Source organism: Danio rerio, chromosome 13 (assembly GCF_049306965.1).
Source record: "Danio rerio strain Tuebingen ecotype United States chromosome 13, GRCz12tu, whole genome shotgun sequence".
NCBI classification, from domain to species: Eukaryota; Metazoa; Chordata; class Actinopteri; order Cypriniformes; family Danionidae; genus Danio; species Danio rerio.
In genome coordinates this window covers 10,505,663-10,525,220 of record NC_133188.1, presented here as the reverse complement: position 1 = coordinate 10,525,220, position 19,558 = coordinate 10,505,663, and the positions used below count along the sequence as shown (strand labels likewise).

The 19,558-nt window shown below is 37.0% G+C and overlaps 1 long non-coding RNA gene across 3 annotated transcripts in view; it reads left to right on the top strand.

The window, feature by feature from the left end:
• The window catches only part of LOC141377138 (uncharacterized), a 58,198-nt gene extending 48,169 nt beyond the window's left edge, over positions 1 to 10,029 (top strand). Inside the window, exon 4 of one of the 3 annotated variants that reach the window (XR_012389174.1) lies at positions 1,238 to 10,029. This is a non-coding gene — a long non-coding RNA (uncharacterized lncRNA). The remainder of the gene's footprint in view (positions 1 to 1,237) is intronic. The other 2 variants (XR_012389173.1, XR_012389175.1) reach the window with 2 other exon arrangements.
• Positions 10,030 to 19,558: the final 9,529 nt, after the last annotated feature.

Below are 19,558 nucleotides of genomic sequence, written 5' to 3'. Positions count from 1 at the left end.
ACACTAACCCTTAACCCCAACCCCAACCTAACAGTCTACTTATAATGTAATGAGAATTAGTTGGCATGTAGATGCAATGTAACTTACATTCAACAAACAGACCATTAAAATTAAGTGTGACCCCTTTTTTTGTTGACCAGTATTCGCCTGTTGAAGTAAAGTGTGTGTGAGCCTGAGGTTACATGGGTCATGACACACAGTTGCAGGTGCATCTTAGCCTTTGCGGGCAAAGGTCAGAGGTCAGAGAAACCAAAACCAGTTACACCAATTACTCTGTAAACCCATCAAATATATGTCTTGCTCTGTGCCACCTAGGAATCTGTGTAATTTAAGAATCAGTACATAATAGCTCCACTTTGTCTCTTTAAAGTGTCACTAAATACAAGAAAGTGTTCAATGGTATTACCCTAGCAATAAAGAAACCCATTAACACCCCATTAACATGGGATATCCTCCTTTGGCGGTCAGGCACAATTGTCAACAATTGCAGCTATATTTCTTACAATAGCAGATTTGCTTGGACAAAAACCACGGATTTGACCTCAATTTGCTGAATTATGATTCACTTTAAACTGCATTTCAGCAAGTCTTTTTGTTTTTGACAATTACGCACACATTACGACTGAAGTGTTTACACTTAATCCTAGAATAAGGCTGCTATTCTTGTTACAAATTCAAATCACATTAACAGTAAACATACAAGCAAGTTTACTCTAAACTTAAGCACGTCGTTGTTGTTGTTTTTTTTTGTAAAAAGTTCCTTAATAATTTGCCAACATAGTCATTGCAACCACCTAAAAATACAAAGTCCTAATGATGTAATGCCACAGTTGAGTAATATTTTTGGCACAACAGCAGAGTTCAAAAGCTTAAGCCTTTCGCTAACGTCCTCCAAGATAAATCTGTCAGCAGTGCAAAGCGAGCATGACTGTGTTCGAAAGGTCTACTGAAAGCAGTTTCCCTTTGAACAATAAGTAACTGTGTAGTGAGTCCCGTCTCTGGTATATCCAGCAAGGCCCACCTCCATCTGTGGATGCTTTTGACAGTCCGCCAGTCTCTCATCACACCCCTCCATCCTCCCTTTTCTGTATAGTTCTTCCAAAAGCTCAGCCCTTCACTTTTACCTCTCTGTTCCCACTCACTGACCTGCCCTGAGGAGCACTGATGGATCCATTAAAGAGAATTTTTGGCATTCTTGTGCTGTCATCCTAACCCTGCTGTTTACTTTGTCTTTTAGGGGAAGTTTTGGCCTATCAGCCTCTGCCCGTCCTCTCTTGAGAAGATGTCAGTGCAAGTCTTCAGACTGGTTTCACAGCTGCTTTCACCTGTACAGGTAGTCATTAACTATTCGCCGTCACTCCAACACACGACAGAGCTCTGGCCTGTCAACACCCTTAATACAAGAGCCTATAAGCTCTGTGAGCTCTTTCAGCATTAGGATCCTCAAGTGCTTCAAATCCGGATTGAAAATTCTGTGGGCCTGGAAATTTGATAAGCTTTTTGTTTATTTTGACACTGGGACTGGGTTGTGATTTCTCAATTTTAATCATTTCTGAATCAATATTAATTTAAAGTTGAAATTCTTGATTCTGATTGGGTGGAGGTTGTGCAATAAAATCGTTTAATGCATAAGTACAATCAGATTTGATCACAGTTCAAAAAAATGTGCTTCCCCCGAACATTAGTAGTAACCATAGTAACTCAGTGACAGTTGCCGGAGCCTTGAGATCAAATTGGGTATTTCTCACTAACGAATATAAAAATTCAACTCAGCTCATTCTGAAAACATACCGCTATATACACTACTGTAGAGCACCAAATACATTCCAGGAGCAACATTTTTGGCCAGTTTTTGTTTTCCGCTGTGTACGCTTTTTGAGATCTCAAATTTCTCTCACGAGTGCCATTCATACCTATTTTTCTTGTGTAAATCCACCAGAGGCCGCTGTCTACTGACTGTTTGACTGACTGACTGATCGACTGACCCATCCTCCTCCTTCCCTAAACCCAACCAATAGTGTTTTCAAAAGCACCCATTGACCTGCCCACCCATTTCCCTAAACACCATTGACAGTTTAAAAAAGCAATCCAGAAAAAGAAAAGCCTCGCCGGATTTTTTTTCATGTTTTCAGATTTGGACACATTCTCACTGTTATTTATTTGTTTATTTAATTTTTTGGCGTTTGTTTTTGTCTTACCTTTTTTCTAAACTGTTTGTCATCGTACTCAAACCCCATCATCGTGTCTGAAGTTTGCCGATGTACATAACGAGCTACTGGACAAACTGGTAACAGCAGGAAGCCATATATCCAAAGATAAGCGGTCAGCTAGTAAGCACAAAAAGGAACGACATCATACCGGCTCGTAGCTTTCATTTTAAAGATAAAATGCAGCCATTCTTACAATAAGTAATTCACAATCGTCAAAAATGTATAGATAGGGCTACGTTTTTAGAATGAGCTTATTGTACAAATTCATTAAATTTATTAACAAATTTAATTTAATAACTGACAGATACTCAGTCAAATATTTTGCTGCAAGGAAACCCAAGTGAACTCGAGGAGAACATGCAAACTCCACATAGAAATATCAACTGACCCAGCCGAGCCTCGAACCAGCGACCTTCTGGCTCTGAGGCAAGAGTGCTAACCACTGAACAACCGTGCCGCCTCTTGCTTATTCTTTTTTGTTTCTTTACAATTTCATATTGCATTATGAGACCTTGATATAATTCATTAATTAATTTAAAGTTTTTTCTTCGGCTTAGTCCCTTTATTCATCAGGGGTCGTCGCAACGGAATAAATCGCCAGCTTATCCAGCATATGCTGCAGATGCCCTTCCAGCTGGGAAACCCATCACTGGAAAACACCCATACACAGCAGCCAATTTAGTTTATTAAATTCATTATGTCTTTAGACTGTGGGGTAAACCGAAGCACCCAGAGCAAACACACACGAACATGGGGAGAACATGCAAACTCCGCGCAGAAATGCCAACTGACCCAGCCGGGACTCAAACCAGCGACCTTCTAGCTGTGAGTCGACCGTGCTAACTCTTGCGCCACTGTGTCGTCCACCTTGATATCCACTTTGGCAATTATTGATGTGAAAAATTAACAAAAAACTTAAACTGATATTTTCAGTAATAAACAATATAATGTATAAATAAAACTGAAAGTGTGCCATTATTTATGCTTTGATTTCAACAATAAAACACGTCAAACATGTTGTCTCAAACACAAACTGAACATTATAAGCATTTGTTTCATGTCAAAGAATGCAACAGCCAGATTGTTACAGATTCAAGTCCTTCACATAAAATCAACAGGCTTTCATAAAAAATCAAGGAAATTGGGAAAAGTCCATTTTTTTATTTTAGTTGCTCTAATGCCAAGTTCAGACTGCGTGATTTTAGCCCCGATTTTGGCTCGCCGACAGGTTTTGAGAAATTGCCGACAAATGCCTGAAATCACAGGCAAATCGCTGCTCGTGCACGTGAGTGACAATCACACAGTATGAACGATCAAAGACGCGATCTGAGAGAATCGCCGAGGAGTCGCCGATGCCTGTGAGATATTTGGCATGCTAAATATCTGGAGCTGTCGGCGATTCAAATCATGCCGTGTGAATTGAGTTTTTACTGAAAATAACATCAGCGATCGCCTACAGCCAATGAGAGAGCAGCTTTCACTTGTGTGTGCGTGTGTGTATACCTGCTGCAGGCCAGCGGGAGGCTGGGGGAGAAGGTAAAAGCGCTCTTTTTCGGTTTATTTGGACCCACGAAATGGAGGAAAAACTAGTGGAGGTTTGACAGGACTCAGGAGCAACCGTGTCTGTTTGAGATTTCATACAGAAAGAAATTAGTTTATTATCAACGTTTAGGAGAAATGGCTAATTCCCTTTAAACCCAGGTGAGCAAACATGTACATGTTCTACCCCATTAAAGGCTTCTTTCTCATTATGTAGTTAATAACTAAAGATATACTACATGTTTTTGGCTGTGCGATGTAGTTTGGACGAAGTTGTCGGCGATTCTCCCTATAGTAAATTCATGCAATGTGAATGTCCATGCCGCCGAACCATCTTGCAGTGTAAACAAAGCAGCGACGAAACGCTAGCCCAGATAGTCATGCAGTGTGAAAACATCTGTGACACGACTAGTTTGAAAATCATGCAGTCTGAACTCGGCATAAGCTATTCACAAACAAGTAATAAAAAAAGGGGAAAAATATCTGACACAGGCTGCTCCATAACCTCTTTAATGTATCATGACAGATGAAGACATTGCAGTTCAACTGAAGCACATGTGAAACAATCCTCTCTTACTACTTACTACTAGTCAGAAGATACTAGAAGGCGTATCATATGGCCATATTACAGGATGACAATGCCAAGATTCATTGGGCTCAAACTGTTAAAGAAGGGTTCGTTTTCACACATGAACTGACCACAAATTGACCCAAACGCCACTGAAAAATTTGAGATCTGCAGGAGTAGATAATGGATGCCTCAGTGTTAAATTTGTCACATTATAAGCTTGTCAACACAAAACAATGACAAATGCACACAGTAATCGAGGCTAAAACTCTATACTCCAGCACATCCCAAAGACATTCAGTGGGCCTCAGCTAAATTAATGTTTAATTTTATAGTAATATACCAAAGGACAGTGATCCCTAAATAGTTTACATTATTAGCTGAGAAAATGTCATTTCATTGAATACGAATATTAGCATCAGCGTCAAGCTCTAGCTGAGAATTTCAGAAAAAACGTAATATGTCAATCACTGATGCCAAGAGACTCATTTAAACACACCAGACAAAGACATCATTATTCATCTCATGTGTAGACATTGTCACTTGCTATGAAACAGACACCAGGTTTGAATAATTTGACTGGGAAACCTGAGAAGAGCATGCACACACACACATACACACGCACACACACATACAGTACTTTCATTGTACAAATATGTTTCCAGACGTACATGTGCTCTATAAATGATTTGGCTTGACTCAAACGACATACACCGTCTCATGTCCTTGTTCCTGAACACTGACAATTAGGTCTAACAGGTCTTGCAGGCTTTGCTGGGTCTGTCCTATTAAAGTTTGTTACGTCTTTACCCAAAACCATCAGCCTTCACGCCTCCAGGCTTTTCTCCCACCTGCACTAATTTGGTCACCGTCTCAGAATGCATGTGTGTGAATATGGATGCAGTCAGAGTAGACATTACACTCAGACGAATGTCATCAAGAGTTCATCCAAGCCGAAGAGAGCAGCTGCCAGAACAGTCAAGTCTGAACACACTGTGAAGCAGGAAGCATCACACCTTTCTCATGCCGCTCAGCCAGTCTTTCAGGTGCCCAACAGGACATCCAGTTGCCAAACACATGTTAGCGCTGACCTCCTGCAACCTGTTTTTACAACTTCATTTTCTTAAAGGGCTCTTGTTCAGGGAAGAACAACGAGTGACCTTTGAATGACACGTCTGGCATTAGTACACACAGTGTGTTCAGCACTATCGTTGAACTCTCAAGAGACTGACACCTTTATCTCCCTCTGCTGGATACAATGAAAAGCACTGACACGTGCAACTTCAATAAATTAATCTGTTTTTCCGGTCAGTAGAAGTATATGTGTGTTGGTTTTGATGGAGATCATCTATAGTCTGCAGATATCGAATGATAACTTGAATCCACACAAAATCCAGTACATTGACTCAGTCTGGCCTACTAGACATCTTCAAAAAGTTGTAAAATGCACACTATTGCACTGTAAAGCTCGTAGTAAAGGCATTTCGAGTGATGGTCACACTAAACTGAGCTAAACTGAACTGAACTGAACTTAAACACTAAAAACTGAACTACACTGTTCCAGTTACTATGACCATTTATGTGAAGCTGCTTTGACACAATCTACATTGTAAAAGCGCTATACAAATAAAGCTGAATTGAATTGAATTGATGGCGCATGGCGATAAAAACTTCAAGATAATAGGTTTGATTCCAAGGTTTACATCTTCTAAAAATAAGTTGTTTTTGCTCACCTGCATTTATTTGATCAAAACTAGAGTAAGAAGCAGTAATGTGTGAACCCTTATTGCAATAAAAAATTGTATTCTATTTTTTAAATGTATTTTAAAACATATTTTATTGTGAGCACAAAGCTGAATTCTCAGCATTATTCTTTCAGTTTTCAGTGCCACATAATGCTTCATGTGTTGCTCACAATATTTTTTTTTCTATCATCAATGCTGAAAACTGATTAAAAAATTGTTATCAATGTTTTGTTTGCTTAATATATGAATGTAAACTGTGATGCATTATTCTTATTTGTATTTGTTTTTTGTCACTTTGCTCTCACTTTTTTAATGAATATTTTCTGTAATGAATATTTTAATCCTCAAGTTTTATATGAGAATTGTGTTCTCAATCAGGTGAAAAGGATTGTAAACGTTCCAACTCATGTCTTTGTTTCCACATTATGAACTGCTTACCTCTGGTAGAAGATATAGAGTCCCAAAGTGTTGATTAAACCGTTATAAGAGATCTTGGTTCCACTTTTTATTAAGTGTCCTTAACTACTATGTACTTACATAAAAAAAATACAAACAATGTACTTACAGTGTTTATCATGTATTTGAGAACACTTGTGGTGCTTTTGAGTTGGGATAGAGGTTGGGTTATGGACAGGTTTGGTGGCATGGGTAGGTTTAAGGGTGGATTAAGGGATGGTCAACAGTGTATTTACAAATGTAAATGCAAAAGTTAATTACAGATGTAATTACATCCATGTATTTAATTAAGCATAAGTACACAGTAAATACATGTATTTACACAATAAGTGACAAACTATTAATTCCGGTGTAAGTACATATTAGTTAAGGCCACTTAATATAAAGTGGGACCGAGATCTTGTGTACCAGTTTCAGTGGGTTTATTTAACAAGAGTCTTAATTATCTTTATTAGCATTATAAATTTTGTCACTGTTGTATTTTGTATTGTTTTTATTGCTTGTTTTTAGTGAATGTCTGCAGCAATATGGCAATGCCCATGACAAACTTCCTGTCAAGGACAATAAAGTTTACTACTACTGAACAAAAGTCTTAACAAATCAAACTGTTTACAATTTTATTTAAAGAGTGTAATTTAGGGGAAAATATTATTCAAATGTTATGACATTAAAAAAGGTACACTGTTAACAATTTCTTGTGAAATCTTGCTGATTTACAGTAAGTTACTGGCGAACTGCTGCTGTAAGTACTGTAAATCAGCAAGAATACTGTATTTACAGCACCATTTATCTTTCAGTAGGTGCATTTACAGTATTGTATTCCATTACTGTAAGATATACAGTAATATTCATAATGCAACTTTAAAATACAGTTACATTCTGCATAACTGTCCTACAGTAAAAGACAGTTCATATTACAGTTAAATACTGTGCAATTTACAAAAACAGTCAACAGTGTTTATTCATTTAAAGTCTATAAAACTAACATATAATGTAAAAACATCTTACATAATCAGTTTGTGTTGGGACAACATGAAGGAATTAGGTTGACATATTTGTTTTTAACAAGTTCAAGTGGATGAACATAAAACAGTTAGGTTGTCTTCCCTAAAAACTGAAAAAAAGGTGTTGTTAATCAAGTTAATTTAAAGAAGTAGTTTAAACAAACACTGCTGGGTTCCACACAGTCGGTTTGGGTTAGGATGACATAAAGCAATTAAGTTAATCTAATATTTTGTACAAACTTAAGTGTAGTGAACATAAAACAACGTTGTCCCCAGATAAACCTCAAGAATTGTGTTGATTCAGCTCATTTTAAATAGGTAGTTCGAACAAACAGCAAATGCCATTTTTTGAGTGTGCATAGTAAATTTTTATAATGGACTTTGAAATAGGAAGATACCTGGGTCTAAGATGTAAGTCCCTCCCATCTCACGTCAACAATCAGCATCAGTTTAAATTTACAATTGTGATTTTATTTGACACAGAAAAATGAATTAATGATTTTATTTATACTAATAAACATGCTAAGTGCAACTGTTAGTTTTAATGCTTCAAACCGTTTTTGTGAAAATAACATTTGAAAATATGGGTGTAATAACATAAACATTTAAAAATTATTACGAATTAGTACTAGTATTAGTAGTTTTTTTTTAATGAAGTTTCACAAACTAATTTTGAGAAGAGCATCGGATATGATTGATCGCAGCTGGTCTGGTCTTTAATCATTATTAACCCAAGCGGATCATTCCAAACTCACTACAAATAGCCCAACTAGTATTTTTCCCTTAACTTCTTCGGTTTCTGAAGAATCCCTCCATCCACCCCATCTCCCCTTTTCCTCCTTTAACAGGGGGAGCTCTCAAGAATTACCTGATCTCCTACCCCCTAACATGCTCATTGACTAGGCGGGAGCCCTGGGCTCAGTTATCTCGAAACTTCAGGGTTACTTTCCCAGGACAGCATGCCAAACCTGCTATTATTATCAAGCAATATAAGTGCAAACTCTAAAATATGTTATCAAATGATCCTGTTCTAAATATTACAATTTTCTGGTTAATAAACAAAGCAGACTTTGCATTTTGGTCAAGTAAAATATGCTATTTAACCGAGTGTGGGGGGTTGTCATGTGATTTACATTACATTATCATTCAATACGAATAACACAAAATATAGTGGTTTTAAACACAGCATGTTTGGCAAGGAAGAAAGAGTTTGAGGGAGAGGAAAGCCAGAACACTTTTCCAACAGCACACGTTTAGCAAAACTCTCATCCTCTCGGTTCTTCCTCTCCAACAATGGAAGGCTAAGGAGTGGGAGGAATGAAGACGGAAGACATTTGCCAGTAAAAATAAACGGGTGAAATAAACTCTAGCTATATTAGTGTAGGGTTGCAGCGCTGAGAAACGAGAGGCTGTGGACACTAAAGTGATGAGGATAATCACATTGCTGCTGAAATCAATCCGCAAGAAGACTGCAAACAGCAGCTAGAAGATGGTCACAAAGGGTTTAGTTGATGGAGCATAGTATAAAGCATCCTCGTCTGCTTTTTATGCAAATAACATCAATTCAAGAGATGCTCTACTTATATACACAAGTATATAAGTAGTACACAAGTATACAAGTTATATAAAACATTTTTGTGATCTCACCATCTCTAACATACTTCAGTAATTAGTGACACCAATGGCCATTAAATTTAGTCAGCAACTTATCGCTTGTGTACATGCAACAAACAGTGCAAGAGAATTTGTGTGATTTAATCCCACGATAAAACTAAATAAGTAGGAAATACCTTTGCATAAGTATAACAAACATGACAGCCATGTTTAGATGAATGCAAAAATCAAAACAACAGTTAAAAAAGTATTGGTTCGTAACAATACGGATACGTTTTGACAAGCTCTGCATTTCTCTGGCATCAGTTCATCATTGTGTCATTCAAAGAATAATCGATACTTTGATTATATTTATGGTACAGTTGATTATTATAAAACATGGTTGGAATTACAGTATGCGTTAATAAAAATTAGCTGAATAATTCTGAATCTCTTGCTTGGTAATTTTTGTATGAATATTATAAAAATTGTGCAGTAAACTTAAACTAATGAGTCACTGGATTAGAATATTAATATAGAAAAGACTTTTTAAATATGATTCATTAATGGTGTGCACGCCTGTGTGTGAATGGATGGTGCAGACAGTGCTTTGTTTACTGTACACATGCTCAATCACACATGACCCTCATGCGGTTTACAGTGTCTGCCATTTGAAACATGAACACATGAAATTATCAGAACTGCCCTGAGAGCCACTTCACAAGCATTTAACCGATCTGTATGTGGAAAAAAAACAGATAATGTAAAAAAAAAAAAATCATCAAACTGAATACATTTCATTATTTCAATTAACAAAACAAGCTTTGCTACTATGCTTACTGACAATTATTTCTGATAATGATTACAATGTGATTACTACAATGCAATTAACCCACTAAAATAGGAATTCAGATAAATGTAAAAAAAAAAAAAAAAAAAAAGTTGAGCTACACAGAAAAATTGAAAAACAGAAAGTTATTTCCCTGTGACTTTCCCAGGGATCTTGAGCCCTCATTTGAATTGCATTAATATGGAAATTTTGGTTGGTTTCCCTCCTATTTGAAAGCCAATAACAGACACACTGTAAAAAAAAAAAATAAATAAAAATAAATAAATAAATAAAAACACAATTATTTGATGTTGTCTAAACAAAAATCAATTAAGACAACTTATCAATGTAAAAAAACACCTGGAGGCTTCCACACAATTCATTTATGTTGTTCAAACACAATCGATTAAGATAACTTTAATCAGTTTAAGTGGATTACACACAAAACAATTAAGTTGTCCCAAATAAAATCACAACAATTGTGATTTTTCCGCTCATTTAAGTACTTTGAACAAGTAGCAAACATTTTTTAACGTGTACATAGGCTGACTTATAAGAGGCATAATGTGCAACACCATACTGTTTATCAGTCCTACTTTTCATTTTATTTACTTATTTTATTTTTCAAATAGTAATGTTTAATAAAAGCAAGGATTTGTTTTAGTACCTCTTTTATATTTCCCTTCTGTGGAGTTATTTCTATAAGGGTTGTTTGATATGTTTGTATAATTTAATTGTAAAAATGTTAAATAAATAATTTTAAAAAGAAATCATTCGCTTTTTATTGGTTACAAAACAAACCATTGTTGTCCAATTATTTGGCTAATTAACCTAACTTGTTTAGCTAACACAATTAACCCAGTTAAGCCTTTATATGACACTAAAAACTAGAAAGCTATCTTACGAAATAACTACCAAAAATTGTATGTACTTTAATGATGGAAAAGATCAAAGAAATTAGATATTATAAATTAGTAATTAAAATTATTTAAATATCTATTGAATAAATCTCTCTTTAAAAAGCACGTTGTGATTATTTGAAAGTGAATAAAAAAACGTAACAGGAGGACAGACACACACACACACACACACACACACACACACACACACACACACACACACACACACACACACACACACACACACACACAGAGAAATTTCCATTAACAATTCCTTCCCTCTTCCACAAAGACGGTGAGCTATGCATTTAAGAACATCCCAAATAATATAATAAACTATTAATACGTACGTTTGAGTACATCTAATCATAGCACTGATGTTTTGGCAAGAAGTTGTTCGTGTGAAATGAAGCATGCTGGGATGTGGGACCAGAGGAAGTATCATGTATCTGCGTGTGTGTGTGTGTGTGTGTGTGTGTGTGTGTGTGTGTGTGTGTGTGTGTGTGTGTGTGTGTGTGTGTGTGTGTGTGTGTGTGTGTGTGTGTGTGTGTGTGTGTGTGTGTGTGTGTGTGTGTGTGTACAGTATGTGTGGGGAATCAACACAGCCCTCCTCACACCTGAATAAGTCTGAACGGCGCTCCATCCCCAGGTGAGCTCAGCGAGACGCCTCTGGTTTCACCGCTCTTTCTTTTTCCCTCACTCGCGCCAGATGTGGAGAGACACTCGTTTACCTGCCTGACTCATTGTGTGCGAATGTGTGTATGACAATAGCAGGCCTGGCTGCATCTTTCCTCAGCCGCAGAGATTTTTGCACTCCCTCCTCTTGAGCCTGGGAAAGGAAGTACACCTGTAACTCTAGCCGGACTCTCAAGGTTACAGCGTTCAGTTAAACCACTTCATTTCTGCTCAGGATATGTTCCTCTGCCCTCAGTCTAAACTAGTTTCACTACAAACTGTACTCCTGCTTGTAGCACCCGTCGTACTCATAACTATGCAAAACAAACAAACAAACAAAACAAACAGTGGTTTACACTAAATTATTTATAGTTCAATGCTTCATAATATATTTTTGCACAAAAATTTATAATATACAAATTGTACACTGATTAAAACACACTATAGGTGACGCATAAGAAGATAGCATATTCCTAATGCAAGCCAAGAAATATAATTATTAATATAAAGTTGTTGCTTTTTTAAACTAAATTATTACTGTTTTTGTTTTGGGGATAATAATACGAGCCAATAATGATACTGCATGAGGGTATGTTTACACAACAACAAACTACTAAAACTGAAATCTTTTACACTTGCATTTTTTTCACATTGTGAACACAACAACACCTGTTCACATGGAAATAAAAAAACAATTAAAAATTGAACAAGTGTATTATTCATGCCAGGTCAGTTTTGGCATTGTCAAGTACTGTATACTGGCCTGGCATTAATGTATGTATAACTTTTCAGAACCCGAACACGTCATTGTTGTGTAAATGAACAGCCAAAACCGATTACAGATATATTTACAACCTTGTTTCCAAAATATGGTATAATTTAGTATACAGAGCTCACCATAATTGTGTACACCCCATTTTGAAAATGACTATTTTTTATCCATTCTTCAGTGAATATAGGTTAAAAAATATTGGTGCATTTAAACTAAAGAGATTTATTAAACATATATTTATTAAAATAATATTTTAGTCACAGAACATCTTTAGAAATAGAAAGATAATACATTTAAATTCTTGCAGAATATTGCAAAAAAAATGACAACCTATAAAATTTTAACAAACTTGTATATATGTTTTGCTTCTCTTGATTTTTGCTATTTTTGAAAATTGTATTTAACATTTTTCCCTACCATAAATTTGGACTACTAATTTAACCATTATTGTAAGTTATTTTGTTAGATAAGCTTCAGATTTGGCTTCAGTACTGACTGATCCAATGTATATGTAAAAGTACAATATTGTAAAGCATCCTATAGAAAATATTCATTTAAAGGAGAGATTTGTGGGGGGTGTACCCATATGCTGAGCACTGCATATATTGTTTCCAAAATATACAGTAACACGTACATGTTTTTAGTGTGTGATGTGGTTATTTTCTCACAAAAAACAGCAAGAATGTTTAATAAAACAAAAATAAATTCCTTGGTATAAGATATTCTATTTAAAATTTTCTTAATGGCAGAATAAAAAAAAGTGTTGCAGATTTAGCCTACTTTGGCCCAAATTAACTATTCATAATGCACTGCTAATACGAACTAACTTTAAAAATCCTTAAATCAAAAAGAAGTTCATCCAAAATGTAACAAGATAACAGGGATTACAAACATTATCCCTGTTTCTCCCACACGCTCGCTCCCCAAAATATAAAGCAAAAACACAAACCACTGAGAATTAACAAGAAAATATTATTTATTTACAGAAAATAACAGGAGGGGTTAGGCCAAAATAATAATAATAAAACTCACTATGAATAAGTTTACTTTGTTTTTATGCATGTTCATGTTTTTATGCATGTTCATTCTATTAAATGAGCTGAAGTGACAACTATTATATTATATTGCTATTAGCTTTACTTTCCCCATGAACTTTGCTTGTGCCCTGTATATTATTAAGACATTGTCACTTTATCAAATTTACAAGCTTTTTGCACTATAATACATTTTAATTATAATGGGGGGTGAGGGGATAAGGACGATTCTAAGGGCCCATACATTTAGGATGGCCCCAGAGACATTTGCAAGAGCCAGCGCAAATCCGCCCCCCCAACCGCATATTCACATGTACAGTATGCGATCAACCTTCTCCACCAGATAATTTCTTTGTAATTTACTGTAAATTTCTCTCAAAAATCTATTTTTTTGTATTAATATTATCTGTTTGTCACAGGAGGAGGATGTAGACGAGGACGAGTGAGTAAGTAAACAGTTTATGGTCACTAATGATGTAAACAGATGAAATGTCAAACAGGTAAAGTCTTTTATCTTGCAGAAGGAGAGCAGTGGAGCCATGATGGAGTGAACTGCCGACTGATGATGAAGATGAGACAGACAGGATTAGGAGACACACAACCAGGAGGGATACACACTAGAAAGAGACATGGTAATACCAAGATATACAAGGAGCAGACAAGGTAAGTACAATTTATGACTGACCCTAAATAGACTGACCGTTTTTGTCCTTCTCGTTTAGACGAGGCTGTACACTAAGTGAGGGGCATGCAAGTATTTATGAGCGGGTATGGCGTGCAGGTGAACTTGATGATTAGAGTTCAGGTGATGGGGATCTAACTGGTTGTGGTGACTGTGAGTGGGGAGAACCTGGCCTCGCTGTGACATACACCTAGGGTCTGAGAGTAACACAATTTCAATTCTCTGTATGTCCTGTATGTGGTTGAATTGACAATAAAACTGACTTTGACTGCACATAAATTATTTATCAAAACCTAATTATTATGTGTTTTAGTTTTTTTTTTCTCAGTTTTATTTAATGAAAACACTTGTGGCCATGACCAAAAGGCAAAAAAATGTTTTATTTTTTAGCAAATGACCAAGTCTATAGCATATCTCTAATACAGCACCCAATACTGTAGAAATGCTGAGTTCCACAAAGTTCCATCATGCTGTCCCAACACAAATTTATTAAGTTTACTTAAAGGGCGCCTATAATGAAAATAATCTTTTGTAAGCTGTTTGGACAAAAACTGTGAGTAGGTATAGTGTGACCACAGTCATACTGGGGTGATATAAAGACAATAAGTCTCTTTTTTAAATTTCCTGATGTTAAAATAGGATCCAAATTTCTCCCATTTTGAGGCCCACCCCAATGTGACGTAGGACAAGACAGGAAGTGCGCAAAGCAACTGGGATTAAAAGATCTGTTCAGCTCTCTGTGATCATCAATCATCATCAAATGAGATCAAGAATGAGTTTTACGAGTTTAAAACTTTTTAAAGCAGTGCATGTTTGTACTGAATTACAATGATTTTATTGTCTTTATCCCAACAGATAAAGATTATAAAAGATATAATAATAATCCATCCCGGGCTGTGGACGTTAAATCAGGTTTATTTTGTACATTAACATATCGGATGGCGAAGCAGTGGCGCAGTAGGTAGTGCTATTGCCTCACAGCAAGAATGTTGCTGGGTCGCTGGTTCAAGCCTCAGATGGCGTTTCTGTGTGGAGTTTGCATGTTCTCCCTGCATTTGCGTGGGTTTCCTCCGGGTGCTCCGGTTTCCCCCACAGTCCAAAGACATGTGGTACAGGTGAATTGGATAAGCTAAATTGTCCATAGTGTATGAGTGTGTGTGTGTGTGAATGTATGTGTGGATGTTTCCTAGAGATGGGTTGCGGCTGGAAGGGCATCCACTGCGTAAAATATTTGCTGGATAAGTTGGCGGTGTGGCAACCTCGGGTTATTAAAGGGACTAAGCCAACAAGAAAATGAATGAATGAATGAATGAACATATCGGATATACACAGCAGTAGATATTACAGTTTTTGTCAAATGCTAAAATACATTTCACAAACATTTCCTCCATGTTCCCCAATAACTAAACACAACACCCTTTTCTAAACCCACATAAACACAACCCCACCTTCTCACTTCTAAACTCACAATAAGAGCAGCTTGAAGTTTTAAAAAATGTAAACACTATTCACATCATTACACACTACAGCAAAACAATTGAAAACACAATGCTCAATTTGTGAGAAGGTTCTTTGTTTTATAACTGCCAATGCATGTATTTTTAGAAACTTTACAGTAACATATCTTCTTAGATCTCTGCAGAGGATTAGGCATTTAGAATTGTGAGTTTCATATGAAGAGTATAAATCTATAGAATATAATGTACACTACTGTAACACAACTCAATGCAAAAACAGAATCTGTTGCACACAACAGTACTCTTGAACACATCATCATGGTGTAAAGTTTTTTTTATTTACTTTATTCACACCACACACACCACAATCACAGTGTGGCATCAGGTTGCTGAGCTGCATCGGGCCACATCACCTCAAAAATATCACAGGCTATGTTGTCTTTTGCAGGCACCGTGGGAAAATTACCCTAATATGGCGATTCCATCCTTGGAAGGCCTCCACTGGGATGTCAACACAGACCAGCTCCATCGCCCTTAGGAGGTTCTCTCTAGTGTATGGTTGTCTGCCATAAACCTTCCATCTCCACGATGAGAATAAGACCTTTAGAGGTTCAGGAAAGGGCAGTAGGGTGGCAACCAGACGTTTAAAAAGTGGTTACTGTTGGTAGTGCACTCCTCTCTGATTTGGTTTGTTCTGTGGAAGCGGACATTGTCCCAAATGGACACATAAATGCGATGTGCGGGCCCAGAATGGTGTTGTTGGCAGTCTAGGAGGATGTCTTTTAGATCCTCTGGGAAGGTGAGGAGATGTTGGGTGTTGTAAGACCCAAGTACAACATGCTGGTGGACAAGCCCCTCCTAACCCATGGCCTCACAAAGAGTAATATTAACCCCCCCTTTTGCCAATGATGTTACGGCCTCTTTGGCTTTGCTTCTGCAGGTTGAAGCCAGCCCTCATCCAGGAAGAGGTACTCATGAGGTCTGGCCATCGCGTCCAACTGTGATAACGTGGAAGTCAATCAGGTAGCACAGTGTTATACAGAAGTAATGTATAGGCCACAGAGCAACACAGTATGCCCTCTAACTATACTGTGAACATGGAAGTATACTTACTTGCACGTAACATAGCATTCATTCAACTCTAAAGAAAGAAAAGTTTTGTCAATTGACACGTTTCACAATCACAACTGATCTGAAAACAATAGACTACTTTCACAGTCTTGTAAAATTGTATTGTGACAAAGAAAGCAATAGAGTACAATACCTGTTGTGTTGTCTGAATGCCCTGATTATGGTGGCCACGGTGAATCCACTTAGGTTCGGACGGACCCTTAATCTTGCTTCAGCCATTGTCATGCCATGGACAATGACATTGTCAATGACTGTTATTCACATTTTGTCCGTAATAATGGTGCGAGGTTGTCTTGGGGGATCTTCTCCTCTCCATCCTGGACCTGCTCCTTTCACTTGTTGGCCTCCTCCTCTTCCTCATTTGCCTGCTCCTCTTTTTCCATGGCCAGTTCTTCTCTCTCCTCTGATTCAAATTCCTTTTCCCTTGACTCTTCCTTCATCCATCGTGTTTGTTTGGAATTTTCAGTAAACTGTGCACTCTGAGTTTTCTTTTATACATGTGGTCACAGCAATAGCAACTAGTGTCTTCAATTTTGAGTCGTTGTGTGTAATGAATGATGCCAGGTGTGCTCATTGTGTTCAAGTGAACTTACATAAACTAATTCCGAGAGGAGCGCATGATATGATTGTGCACTGCTGGCCACTCATCCGTAATCAGTAATAATTCAATCAGACTGATCCTAGCTTAATATAAATGGATCACTTTCTCCTTATTGCTCTATCTTCTTTTTGGAAGAATCCCCCCTTCCACCCCATCTCCTCCTTTTTCTCCCCTTCTAAAGGGGGAGCGATCGAGACCTACCTGATCTCGGATCCCCTGATATGCTTGTAGACCGGGCGGGAGCCCTGGGCTCAAATATTTCTGAGCTCTGGGGTCTCTCTCGAGACAGCATGCCAAACCTGCTATCAATGCCAAGCATATCTAAGTGGGAACTCTTGAAATATTGCTGACTGTGTCAAGCGTTTTGCATCACATGAGCTTTCATTTGAGAATATGAGCAGAGTTCTTTTTCAACTTGTGTTTTAGCAAGGAAAAATGTGTTAAGATTCATGGGAACAGAGGATTGTGTTTTGTAAATTGTCTTCATGTGAAATGTTTTTATAATATTGGAAAATGGTGGCTAGATTTAGTAAATGTGTTTAGACAACTGGTCATTTGTTTTAGAGGATTGTCTTTTGTGTTTTAGCATTTGAGAAAAAGCGTAACATGTATCCTGTCACATTTGCCATGCAAAAACAATGCAAAGTTAAACACGCCCTGTAAATGAGTGTGTCCGTGTGTGTGTGTGAGCATGCATGAACTTTTTAACAACATTGTGTGTGGCTCAGCGTTCTCATCGACTCATTAACTCCACAACAAATTTCATTGGGAAAGTTCTTACTGTAATATTTCTCCCAAACGTTACAGGAGATCTGCTTCCTTCATGTCTGTCACTATGCTGTTTATCTGATGCAGCCGAGCCGGAGTTTGAGGCACATTCTGACAGGCACGAGGGAATGGTGGGCGAGGAGAACTAGCATTAAAGGCACAGGAAACAAAAACAGCTACATAGTGCTCAAAGCAGAATTCTGAAAGGTATAATAAGTAATCTGATGGGTGTTTTGAGCTGAAACTTTACAGACACATTCTGGAGACACAAAAGACTTATCTTAAATCTTGAAAAAGGGGTAAAATAGGTGCTCTTTAATTGCTTTTGCAAATTTAAATGGATTAAACATAAAAACTGCAAAAGAACTCAATAACTGTGTTGTTTCAACTCATTTTAAATAATCAGCTTGAACAAGCAGCAAAAGTATTTTTCTGAGTAAAAGTTTCCTCTAGGGCGGCGCAGTGGCACAGTAGGTAGTGCTGTCGCCTCACAGCAAGAAGTTCACTGGTTTGAGCCTTGGCTGGGTCAGTTGGTGTTACTGTGTGGAGTTTGCATGGTCTCCCCGTGTTTGCATGGGTTTCCTCCGGGTGCTCTGGTTTCCCCCATAGTCCAAAGACAGGTGAATTGGATAGGCTAAATTGTCCATAGTGTATAAGCGTGAATGAGTGTGTATGGATGTTTCCCAGGGATGGGTTGGAACTGGATGGGCATATGCTGCATAAAACATATGCTGGATAAGTTGGCGGTTCATTTCGCTGTGGCAACCCCAGATTAATAAAGGAAACGAACGAGTGAATGAATGAATGTTTCTTCTAGATCTCACTTTATTCTTTTTGTCTTAAATAAAACTACATCAATCTGTTTTATTGTGTGCCATAAAAAAAAAACATTTTCAATTCAAACTATTTCCTCTTCAATTTATGGAGATAATAAAAGATCGAATCTGATCAATAGGACATTCATTTACTGAAGCTCTTCCTGACTCAAACTTCCAGTTGTCTTTTCACCTACACTTAAAGTCAGAATTATTATCCCCCCTCTTTCCTTTTTAAATATTTCTTAAATTATGTTTACAGAGCAAGGACATTTTCACAGTACGTCTGATAATATTTTTTCTTCTGGAGAAAGTCTTATTTGTTTTATTTTGGCTAGAATAAAAGCAGTTTTAATTTAAAAAAAAAAATTTAAGGTAAAAATTATTACCCTTTTAAGCTTGAATTATTTTTATAGTCTACAGAACAAACCATCAACACATAATAACTTGCCTAATTACTCTAATCTGCCTAGTTAACCTATTTAACCTAGTTAAGCCTTTAAATGTCACTTTATTGGGTGGAAAAACATGGGGGATAATAATTCTGACTTCAACTTTAAATATACCCAACTATATGTCAACCATGCTGGTGTAAGCGTAAGCAGTATCCAACAATCTAGCATTTCCTTTTATGTGAAAACTAAAAAGGCTATAAAGAAAACATGATGTAAATCGAAGAGCATGTGGGAGCAAAGGAAAACTTTTTAGAGGGTGTAAATTGAAACTGCCATTTGGAGGCATTCATTTCCTGGAGTATTTGAGTAAATATTATGAAGATAT